Below are 12,939 nucleotides of genomic sequence, written 5' to 3'. Positions count from 1 at the left end.
ATAAAGGATTATCTGTCCTTTTTCATGATTCCTAACATAATAAATGATAATCATTTCAGTCCCTATCTCAGGTGGTACCAAAATAATTAATTACTATCTAATATTTCCAAAATGATTGATAGCATGTTTAAACATTCTCTATCATGAAATATAATGATAATCAAATATTAGAGCTTAAAAGGACCTAAGCCACAGGCTCACCAAAGCAGCAAATTATCATCCCATCCTCTGGAAACCACAGGGTGAGACAGCATTTAGACACTGAGCTAAATAAAGGAACAGCAGGATGAAAAGGTGTTTCAGATTTTTCAGCCTTACCACAACCTAACTCAGCACTAAACTTAGGGCACATTTAACTACTTTAAAAAGGCAGACAAAGAAAATTTTGAAAGTATTTATATAAACAGCATCCAGTAGTTTAAAAATCATCACTAAAAAAAACCCCTCTATTTTTCCTGATTCTTCCAGGTAAAGAACATATAACTGTTCCTATGTCATCAGAATCATAGGAGCAGGTAAGTAAGAACAAGGAAGAAAATTAAACCAATTTCATTTAAAAAAAATCCCTATGAGATCTGGCTAATTACTGAGGTAATTAATAAAATGAATTTCTTCAGATAATCACAGAGCTGGATAAGGAGAGAGGAGGAGGAATATACTGGAATACTACACTTACCATTCATTTGGTAGGGGATACTAGATGTGGCTAGCATTGAAAGTTACAGTATAAGATTCAGGTACAAAGTGTGGACACAATTAAGTTTTAAAATATGAAGAAAATAAACTACGTTGAAATAGGGAAGACCTAGAACTGTTTTCCATAAGCAGTGGATGAGAACTCTTTACGTTCATGGCACCATAATCTCTTTTTGCCCAACTTAGTGTAGCAAAGGGAGGCAGTGAAGGCTGCAAATGGCAAACAATACTAAATAACTTATTTTTCACGTGGGTGACCTTGACATTCTGAGAAAGCAAAACACACTGACTTTAATGAGAAAAGCCCACTATGAAGACCAAGGGAGGAATGAGGAAAAGTCTCATGATCTGAGAAAAAAAAAAGCCTCTACTACAAGCAATTAACAAAAACCCTAAACTCATAGTGACTTTTTTTCCCCTCAACTTTGCTGTTTATCTGGCACAGACTTGAGGAGACATAAGCTGCCTAGCGATGATATATTTAATACTAGTAAAGGACACAAGCCAGACCGATAATGAAATTAAAAAAAAAAATCAGGCTTTGGATAAACCACCTTGTTATAGTACTGACCTGTTGAAATGGAAGATGCTACATCATTTTATGCTACTTTTGTACAGAATATGGCCCAGAGAGGTTTTTTAAATATTAGCTCAAAACAATTTTTCTACTTTTTTGATGAGTCTGCTTATAATTACAATCATATTTTATTTAGTTAGTTTCTTATTTTAAGTATATTTTTTAAATGAGGGGACATACTTTTTGGTTTATTTGTTTTTGTTTGTTTGTTTGTTTGTTTAAATAGAGGTACTAGGAATTGAACCCAGGACCTCGTGCATGCTAGGCATGCACTCTACCACTGAGCTATACCCTCCCTGTAGTTACAATCAGATTTTATTATTGCACTTATTGCATGGTTATTATAACCCACATTATGTTTTATAATAAATTATTTTCAGTTACAGCTTAAGGCAGAGGCTGTACAGATGAATTGGGGTCAGAGCAGGAGGGCAGAGCATGAAGACATCTTAGGAGTCTGTACTTTATTCCTATGAAAATAGAAAACTTCAATCTTTAGCACGTAAAAGACAATTTCTTTTTGTTCCACAAAGGAGTTCCCTTGAGCCCTGCGCCATCTCATATGACTCTTGCTTATTGGTGAGCCACATACTTTGGGGTGCAAGAGCTGGAATATTTTACTTTCAGGTCAATGTTTTAATCTGGCCTCCCTTACCAATAAGTTTATTTACTTAAACTGTATAAATGAGAACAATGGAAGCAGTAATTTCACAGCCATCCAGAGAGACAGGTCTTATAGAAATGGAATGTAGTTTAGGGACCAGAGCAACCCAAGGAAGCTCAAGGGAGCAGGTAACTTATTACTCCTTCAGCAGCGGATGTAACCACACCACACCACACCACATTGGGATACCTACAGCTAACATCCAGGCAAGTCTCTTGTCGTCTTCCTCAGTGTTTCTCAAATCCGCCTGAAAATCTATTCCATTTCTATAGAAAACACAATTTTGTATGTTTTACACCCTCTGCATTCTGCTATTCCATGCCTTCTCTTCTTTCTGAAATCTCCAAAATCCCTACTCCGCTACCGTAAGCCAAAGGATCTCATGTTTTATTAAACAGATAGAAGCAATATGATCATATTTCCTTAGCCTCCCACGGCCAACTCTCCCAGTCTGTGTCTGTCCTCATCATCTCTGTCTTCCCTCCTTTTACAACATAGGGCCTGAATCTACTTCCAGGATGATTGTGTGAGTCTCTTGAAGTGTCTGTTGAGAATTCAAGTTTCCTGGCCCACCTAGGGCCTATAAAATTTGAATCATTGCTGGTGAGCTAATAATTGGCAGTTTGGAACAATTACTCATACAAGCTTTTGAATTACTCATACTTCTTCATACTAATAATATCCCCTTTTTCATAGTAAAATGCTACTCACAACCTCTGTAATCTCTTGGCCTCTACATGTCTATCTTTTCAGAATAATTTCCTCAAAATATCACTAGAAAACAATAATCATGGTTAAGCCAAGTATATTCATTTATTTACTCAACAAGATACCTATTTCATTAATTCAAGGATCTATTTTCAGCGGATTAATATTTCAAAAGTCAAGACTGTCTTTCAATTGATGATAATCTTTCACATTGTGCCATAGTTTAATTTTGCAGTGTTTTTATTTTTTTGTGACACATCATATGATACTGCATCCTACAACTGATCACATCTTAGATTTCAATGAAAGGTGGTTTTTATGGGTTAGGCTTTGTGATGGATTCTGGGGAGATGAGAAGAGAGAGACACGGGGCTTCTATTGGAGGAAATATATGCTAGAGAAGTAAATAAATCAGGCAGACTATAATCATTGTTATGAAGGAACTACACATTGGGGAAGGCATCTTCTGAGGATGGGGTAACTAAGAACAAAAAGGGTCTGTCATGCAGAGAACTTGGGGAAGGGACCACTTGGCAAAGGAAACAAGGACGATAGCTCCAGGGCAGAAAGTGCCTGATGCGCCTTGTGCTGGAAACAGAGTTGAGCGACTGAAACACATACTAAGTGAGCCAGAAGCACGGGCCTTGTTAGCTGTGATAGGAAGCGTGGATTTTATTCTAAGTTTACTATGAAACATTGATTTGGAGAGAAGGAGTGACATACCCTGACTTCCATTAAAAAAAAATCATTCAGGCTCTTCCTGGAGAATAGACTGAAGAAGGACAAAAGGGGATCTTAGGGAAATAGTAGACCTCCTCACCGCACCTGTTCTTCCTAGCAGTGCTTCTGACCGTGGCAGCTGTCTGCGCAGTAGACGACAGATGATTGAACTAGGCTGCAAGAGGTAGCCAGACATGGGGTGTACTGTGGAAGTGGAACCAGTGGGGTTTCGTGACGGACCAGATATGGGGGATGAAGTAAGGGGAGGAATCAAGGACGACTCTAGGCTTTGGGCTTGAATAATCTGATGATTGGTGGGTGATACTTACTGAGACATTTCTAATAAAATTCAGTTTACGTGGATATGTGATATTTGCTGGAAGTGATTCACTGCAAATTTAGTATAGTGAAGATGATTAATTCACCCCAAAACATATATTGAACTCCTACAATATTACACGTAAGGGATATAGAGTAGCTTATTAAGTCACGAATCCTACCCTAATGGAACTTGAAAATAGAGTAATTAGATTTGTGTTGATAGCTTCTTCTAGCAACTCAGGATTTAATGGTAATAACTTATTTTATATTCTACCCAAAATTTTAAAAATTATTATGAATAATCATAAACATATACAAAAGTTGGCAGATTGGTATTATGAATCCTTAAGTACCCCTTCTTCAGCTTTAACAATTATCAACTCTTGGCCAATTCTATTTTTTCTCTGCTCTGACCCATATGACCCTCCCATATTATTTTGAAGCAAATACCAGACATCATGTTATTTCACTCATAAATATTTCAGTTTGGGTCTAAAGAAAATAAGAAGTGTTTTAAAAAAAACAACCATGATACAAAGTATTTCCCAAAATGACAATAATTCTTTAATATCAATTTAACAGTTTAAAAAACATCATCTAACTTCTACTTATAGGATTTTATGTATTTTATATAGGTAAAACAAAGGCCTAAATTTCTGTTGTGTTCAATGCTAATATCACCATTTATATCACAGGAAAATATGCTCTCCAATTCTGAACAAAAACATGCCCACTCTTGTAAGGCAAAATTACTTAATTCTAAAAGAATCGCCAAGGGTATTAGTAAGAGACACTATTATCTACTTAATACTCAAGCTAGATGGCTAATTTGCCAACTGGGAGAACTCAAAAGTAATTTAGTGACACAGGTGAGGGAGACCTCTAGAAAAGTGACAGATTAATTAATAAAATCCTCCAAAGAAAAGGATAGAGAAAGCATAAACTTTGCACTTCGAAGCTCACTTTATCAAGTGTATGGTTTACAAGTCTGATCCTGGTTTTAAGAATTGGTCATGATAGTTTAGAGAGAACCTTGGCCTTTGTTCACTTAATAACAAGAGATTTCAAATTTCCTCTAGCATTAAAAAGGAACACATTAATATGGCAGAGAAGAGAATATACCACAACAAAAGCAATAACAACAAACATGAAATGGATACAGCACCTCCTCCACGCCAGGCACTGTTAGAAACACTTCCTGTGCATCAATTACTTTGTGGAGCACCACAGAGGCAGGTTCATTTTCAGGTTCATGGATTTCCCCATAATTTTATCATTAGTGATTATAACAAGATGGCTGCTGTATTGATAAATATGCTTGTTTACTCAGCAGATATTACAGAGCATTGTGCTAGATGCCTTTATAACTAAAACAAAACAAAAAACCCAAAAAACTATGGAAAAACATCAAGCCAAATATGCCAGAAGTTCTCTTAACCTCAAGCAAGAAAAATATAAAGAAAATCACTCTTAGGCACATCAAGTAAAAGTCCCAAGTACCAAAAACAAAGAAAGTATCTTAAAAGCAAGAGAAGAAAAGGGACATTCCCACATAGAAAACTTCAGCCTCAGGTGCCTAGCTCATAAATTCTACTGAGAATTTAAGAATGAAATAACACTGATATTATACAACTACTCTTAGTGACTAGTATAGAAAGAAGAGAGGATCACTACTCAAGTTTTATGAGGCCAGCAAAATCATGATACCAAAACCTGAGAAGGACATTGGTAGAATGGAAAATTACTGACTGATCTTTTTGTAAACAGAGATGCAAAAGTCCTAAACAAAATATCAGCAAACCAAACTGGACAATGCATAAAAAATATATATATATATATATCATAATCGAAACGGCTTTATTCCAAGAATGCAAGGTTGGTTTAACATTCAAAAATCAATTGCTATAACTCACATATTAATAAAATAAAGGAAAAACAGCATATGATTATCTCCATAGGAAGAGAAAAGGTTATTTATAATTTCAACATTGATTCATGTTAAAATCTTAGCAAACTAGGAAGAGATTAAAAACTTCCTTAATCTAATATAGAGTATATATAAGAAAACCTATAGTAAACATAATACTCAATGGTGAAATATTGATAGCTTTTTTCTTAAGACTGGAAATGGGGCAAGTATGCACTGCCACCATTATTAAATATTGACTAGAGTGCACAGCCAGTGTAAGAAGAGAAAAAGAGAAATGAAAATAAAATTATTAGAAACAAAGATATAAAATCCCCCATTTCTTGCAGACTGCATAATTGTATATACAGACAATTGAAAATAATCTACAGATAAACTATCGGGATAAATAAATGAATTTAGGAAATTTGCTGACAGGTCAATATACAAAAATCAAAAGTACTTGCATCCACTAATAGCAGGCAATTTCAAAACAATATTTAAGAAATAATATCATTTTTAATATTAAAATATCAAATGTGAATAAATGCAACAAAAGATGTTCAATACTCTTAAATAGAAATATCTGAAATATTTTGGGGAAAATGAAAAGAAGAAAATGAATGGAGGAATATAAGAGGTTCTTGAATTGGAAGATTTAATATAGTAAAGATGTAAGTTCAGTCCAGATTGCCCTATAGATTCCAGAACCATTTCAATAAAATTTCCAGTAGTTTTCTCTCTCTCTCTCATTCTCTCTCTCTCTGTCTTTTATGAGGTGAAGGTGGATTTAAAATCATAGGCTGATTCTAAAATATATATGGATAGTCATGATATGCCTGATCTAGAAAAGCAAAGTAGTAAGATGTTCTACCAGATATAAAATGAATCATAAAGCTACACTAAGTACAACAGTGCAACACTGGTACAAGGATAGATAACAGAACAACAGAACGGAAAAGGGTACAGAACAGAGCCACTTACATATGGACACCTGATGTTTCAACACTATAGAGCAGTGAGGAGGATAGCTTTTTTCAATAAAGTGTGTTGGGTCACATAAATATCTATTTAAAAAAAATCTGTCTTGATTTCTACCCCAAACCAGGTAGAGTGCAGCTATAATGATAAAAGGTGAAATAATGGCATTTCTAAAGATGATCAAGAAGAGTATTTTCATGACCTTAGGGAAGGGAAAGATTTCTTACACATTAAAAAAAAACTCAACATTTTAAAAATTGATAAATTTGACTAAAAATAATTAAAAACCTCTGTTCATCAATAGATACTGTTAAGAGAATAAAGATGCAAATTATATTTGGAGAAGATATTTGCAATATATAAAGAACAAGATTTTGCTCATCCAGAATATATAAAGAGCCTCTCCAAATCCATAAGAAAGAGGCAGACAACCAACCCAGAAGAAAAATGGTCAAGGCATTCCACAAAAAAGGATGTTCAAATGACCAATAAACATATGAAAAAATGTTTCACTTCATGAGTTGTTAGAAACATGAATATTACAACCAAAATGACATATAATTTTGAAGGAATTGAGTTCTCAAAACTCTTAAAGATTCAGGAAAATAGTGTTAAAATAGTTAAAACAATAACTATACAATTGCAATATTAATTTTCTATTCAATCACTTCAAATGTATTTTTCTATGTATACTCATCCCTTTATGTTACCTAAACTTCTTTCCTCTTTCCTCTCTACCCAAACTTTCATGACGTCTTATCTGCTTAAGGAAATTCTTAAAATTTTAATTCAGTTTTTTGAATAAGATCACAAACTATGAGATAGTTCAAAAACCAAAAAGTGCAAAGTAGATCTAAATTAGCAAGTTTCTTACAACTGTACTCTTTTTCTATCCATCCCACCAAATGGTTGCTATTTAATTTTTTAAGGCTATATAAGAAATGTAAATAAATATATATATATATATATAATTTGTCTCTTTCAACCCAAATGTTAGCAAATAATGTTCACCTTGTTTTCTTTATTTGACAATATACTGTGGAGATATTTCATATCACATATGAAGAGCTTCCTTGTTTTTTGTTTGTTTTTAATAACTGCCTAGTATTCCACTGTTCTATAGCCACTCTTATTATTTCCCTTATAGATGGACATTTAGATGGTTTCTAGCATATATTTTGCTATAGAAAATAATGCTGCAATGAATTATCTTATACGTAAATTATTCACATGTGTGCAAGTATATCAGTAAGACAAATCCCTTAAATTAGAATTGCGAATCAAAGGGAACATACTTGTATCTTTAATGGACAGTCCTAATTTGCTTTCAATTGGACAATTAAACAGATATAAAACTCACACTGAAGATAAAACAATGTAGCACAAAAGGAATAATTTGTGAATGCTTACAATAAAGTTTTATCCAATAGGTGAATTACACATTCAGACTTGGGAATTCAAAAGGCAATAAATGTTTGTTCCTTAATTTTTGGAAAGAATTATAAACTTAATCCAATTTTTCTCCTTGAAAAGTACACTTATATATATTGTTAGATTATAAGCAAATAATTTGGGGGGATTCAATAGCATATCTTGATTCTTTAAGAAGATAACAAATTCTAATCAGTCCCCAAAGAATATTAGTATGAATGGATTTTTCAATGCAAATTACCGAGTGGCTATTTAGACTGAAAGAGAAATGTATAATGTGTGCTCAGATAAACAGAATGAATATATATTCATTTAACTATGATAAAAGTTGCCTTTTGAAAGGCAGAAATTTTAAAACAGACTAGATATTTGGTTACTCTTTAGAGAGGGAAATATTTCTAAAAGAAAACATTTAGGCTTTCTTAAATCAACTCTTCTTTTCCATCATTACATTAATTTAAATCAGATATTCCAATTTATAACAATCAGAAAATACACTACACAGGTGACTTACGAAAAGAACCCCAAAAGGGGAATCAAACACAAGATTCTGGTGCTATTTATGTGGCTGCATGTCCTTGAGTTCCAAGGATACACGCAACCAAATCTCTTAGAGATGGACTAATTCCTCGAAGATTCCCTGCTGGCTCTAAGATTGTATAATTAGAATATGCGCTGTAACTTACAGAAAGACCGAAAGTGCATGTGAGCTCTGAAGGTTTAGCTCTAGCTCAAAAAGCTGTAGAGTGTAGTAGTTAAAAGTAGATTCCAGACTCAAAGGGGCTCTGCACCTCACTGCTAGTTCCTCAACTCTCCCTTGTGCAGCGTCTACGTCTGTAAATTGACCAAGCAAATTTGGTTGTTTAGAGGACTGTGTAAATTAATTTACATAAAATACCTGGAACTGTACCTGATAGGGAACACTCAGTTAAGTCTGCTAACGTTTATCTTCGTTGACATTCAGAAAGCAGTATTTCACAAAATTAATTTCAGAGATTAAAAACTCTTCTATGCTTATTTCTTATGTAAGACCATTTCAAATTCTATAATCACTCGTAATTCATAATTCAGTATTCTCATTCATAATTCAGTGTTCCTCCTCCAAAGCAAATATTTAAAAGAAGGTAAATAAAAGTACAAACTACCTGAATATACTGTATTCTAATAAGTAGAACAGGATGCTGGGATACAGAAGAAAAACAAATCATATATGTTTACATCAAAAGTATAAAGTAAATTTAACCCAAAATGGAAATACAGATGCATAGTTATGGAAACGTAGATATGTCATTCATGGTAACAGACATGAAATAGCATTGGAAATATTTCAGTCGATCCAGTACCACAGAGTAATAATCAGCTTTACTCTAGTGGGAGAGGGAAATCTTAAATTTTATGTTACCCAGAAGTTTAATTTCAGTTAAAAGGGGCAAGTGAAGATTTCAGAGACTAGAAACAACTTTAAGCTTTAAAAAAAGTTTACAGAGCTCACAAGAAACCTTTTATAACTTCTCTCTCCCTCTCTTCATTCATGTCTTTCCCTTGGCCTTCAAAATATGCTTAAATATCCGAAAAATGCCAAAAGCAAACAAAAGCAAAAGCCATTGGTGGTTTAGTTATGGAAAACTATTCTGCTCTTCCACAAATCATATTAAATTTGTTTAACAAGACTGAAAAGTGAAATAAGAAAGCAAAATTTTGCAAATACAGGTGATTTTGAGGATTTACAAGTATTAGTACCTAATTAGAGCCATTGACTCAAGTGTGGGCATATTTAAGGTAATTGATTAGAGGAAAATTATTGCAAAACAGACATGTTGGCCCAGAAGAGTAATGCAGTAGCTCCCATAGTTTTTCGTCTGTACACAACAAGGTAGTTTTAATTCCCTCTTGGGTCTTATAGAATGTGTTTAACCATTCTTCTTGGTAAGGGATTGTTAAGCACTTGCAGACAGCTATCATGTCCCTTTAGTCTTTTTTCCCAGGTAAACATCCCACTCCTTTAACTATTCCTCAACTATTGTTTGAAGACTTCCCTTCTTCCTACCTTGTTGGTTTGTAAAAATGTGATAACTCAGAAACCAAAGCCATCGTGCAGGTGTGGTCTGGCCACGAGGGAAACAGTTTTATCCTCAACCACAGTAAAAACCGAAGGAAAGGAAAACCAAAAGAAAAATAGCTCCCAGGAATGATAAGTTACCAAAGTTAGCCTAAGAAGTGGAAAATCTGAACAGGCCAATTATAACAGAAGACATCTGGGTATGTCTCCTAGGAAAGCATCTATTTCCTAGATTTTCATCTTTGTTGCAACTGAATATTCTCTTACTGATATTCTTTCTTTCAGAGGGTTTAATCTTTCTCATCTTGTCTGTTTTTCTCACCTTGTCTCTTTCTCATTTTCATTACTTTTACTTTGGTCCTTAAATTAGGCTCCTAAAATAATCAGTCTTTTGTTTCTTAAAATAATTAGCTTTTGAGCTTGCTTATCCTTTATATTTTTTTCTTTTAGTTTTCCTTTCTTTTGATTTTTAATTCAATAAAAAAACTTCCTGCTTTTATTGTTTCATTTTGTTGTCTTTTCCTAGTTTCTTAAGATCACTTTGTTTTCTGCTTTTTACTCTTTAGTAATGAATACGGTTTTTGTTACGTTCCAAAAATTCTGGTATGAAATGTTCTCTCTTCATTATTTTCTAGGCAGTTTATGATCTGTTTTTACTTTCTCTTTAAGTCTTTCTTAATTTCTATGAAGCTAAAACTTTTTGTGGTAACTGTTTCTAAAATTTATTTTCAACTACACTTGATTATGAATAGAGTAAGTGGACTGTAAAAATACTAATTTTGAAATATTAAGGTTCTTTTCTAGCCAATTACATAATCTTTAAAAAACGTTTCTGGGACATTAAAATATTTAACCTATATAAGATTCTACATAGGTTTCCATTAAGTCACTGCTTTGATGTTTAGTCAAATTTTTATAGGCTCATTAATTATTTACCTACTCAATCTGATTCTGAAAGAGGAATATTGAAATTGCTTACTATAACTTTTTCACATGATCTCTGCACTTCTAGTTTATATATTTGGGGTTTATATATTTGAGTACAACATTGCTTGGTGCATCCAGGCTTATGGCACCGCTTCACAAATAGCCTTCTCTCTATTTGGTGTTTTTACTTTTAAATTCTACCGCTACCTCATCAGAAATTAATACTACCACTTCTTCCCTCTTGTTATCGTCATTTTCCTCCTGTGGCTCTGCTCCTTTCTTCTCTCCTCAACTTCAGTTTAAATCACTTTTGCTGTCAATGATTCTGTGAGTTAATTCAGTACTCAAATATTTATTCAGTGCCTACTGTGGGCAAGGCACTGTACTAGCTACTGGGGGGAATTTACAGATGAATAAACTAGCTTCAGGTGACTTTCAGTTTATTAGGGGAGACAGACTTGAGCATGAATAACCATGGTTCAGGCAGAGAAGCACAAAGGAGTTTTGGTTTTGACCGCTCATGGAAAAGGAGATATTTTAGCTAAACCATGAAGAATGAAAAGGATCGCAATGAGTAGATTTAACTATGTCTTATTTCTTAAATAGAAAAAAATATAAAAAATAATATAAAATACAATCTGATAATATTAGGTAAGAAAACCTAGTAAACATTGTACTCATATATTATAAGTATGTAAAACGTATATGTGAAAAAACCAGAAACTGAGAGGGAAGAAGAAAAATCATTAAAAATTATTTTTTTTCCATGGAATTATTTTTTTCATATTTAATGTTCTAGTACTTTTGTTAAAACTTTTATTCAACAGTAAATTTTTTTTTGCAAAAGTGTTTTTTGAACTATAATAGATGACAGATCTGGAATTGATAGCAAAACCAGTAAACCCAAACTTTTTGCACTGGTCTTGAAAACAAGACAGAATACTGAGAATTATGGGTACAGGATTTTACTTATCAAAACTGAATTGTGAGCGTTACTCAAGTTTGCTTCTGAAAACACTTGGTAGTCTCAGTTCCTAGCCTAACCACTGCACTCATGAGTCCCAGGCTCTGTCCTGATCTTACGCGGCGTGCCAGGGAGAAAGCAGACATTGCCTAATAAACTAAGCCCTGGGGAATCTCACCGCACGCAGCTCTGCCATCATCTCGGCTCATTCACAGAAAGCAACATTCCTTTCATGGAGCTGATGTCAAAATAGTTTTTTTTTTTTTTTTTAAATCCAGAAACCTTTTTTCTTGAAAACCGTTTAACAAATAGAACAATAAATCATTCCTTGCAATACTACTTGTAAACCTGGAGGTGGTCCAAGTTTGACACACTTTAAAAATATATGTTCTGTAGTTTTATTCACAAGCATTTGAATGTTTGGGGTTTTTTCCCCCTACAGGTTTTGCGCTTTCAATATTGGCAAGCATCAATACTTTCCTAGACATTAAACCAAGTTAACATAGTATTTAACTTAAAAAAGCAATTTCAACAGAGCCTTTTCATGCCAAAACAAAGTATCTTTGTGCACCATCTACCCAGTTCTAGGAATAGTCTGTTCACTACCTGGAGTTTTTAGATTCAATAAAGAAAAATATAATTCCCTTCCTGGCTTTTATTCATTATTTCCAGATATAAAACATTGTTTAGTGTAGAGTGGCCAAATTTTCCTTTCTATCTCCCAGGAACAAAGTTACAGTGTTCATAACTATGAAAAGAGAAAAAATGTATTTTAAAAAAAATTGGTCTCCTCTTTTGATGTTTGAATTTTAATACCTCCAAAGTAGGGAGAAATTTTATCCCAGGAGTATAGCAACCTCTTTTAAAAGTGTGATCAGGCAAGAGAGGCATCCCCGAGACCTGATGGTGAATGAATAGACTATGCATGCTCTCTGAAAAGGTTTGTGATTAGACTGAAAAAGGCCTGGAATAGCTGGAACACCCA

The 12,939-nt window shown here is 33.7% G+C and overlaps 1 protein-coding gene across 2 annotated transcripts in view; it reads right to left on the bottom strand.

Annotated features, from left to right (window-relative positions):
* Positions 1-12,939, bottom strand: part of RNF217 (ring finger protein 217) — a 117,417-nt gene that overhangs the window by 45,740 nt on the left and 58,738 nt on the right. The gene's annotated exons all lie outside the window — the stretch shown is intronic.

This window comes from Camelus ferus, chromosome 8, assembly GCF_009834535.1.
Source record: "Camelus ferus isolate YT-003-E chromosome 8, BCGSAC_Cfer_1.0, whole genome shotgun sequence".
NCBI lineage: Eukaryota > Metazoa > Chordata > Mammalia > Artiodactyla > Camelidae > Camelus > Camelus ferus.
Note: the sequence above shows the minus strand (reverse complement) of the source record. Positions and strands in the feature narration are given on the sequence as shown.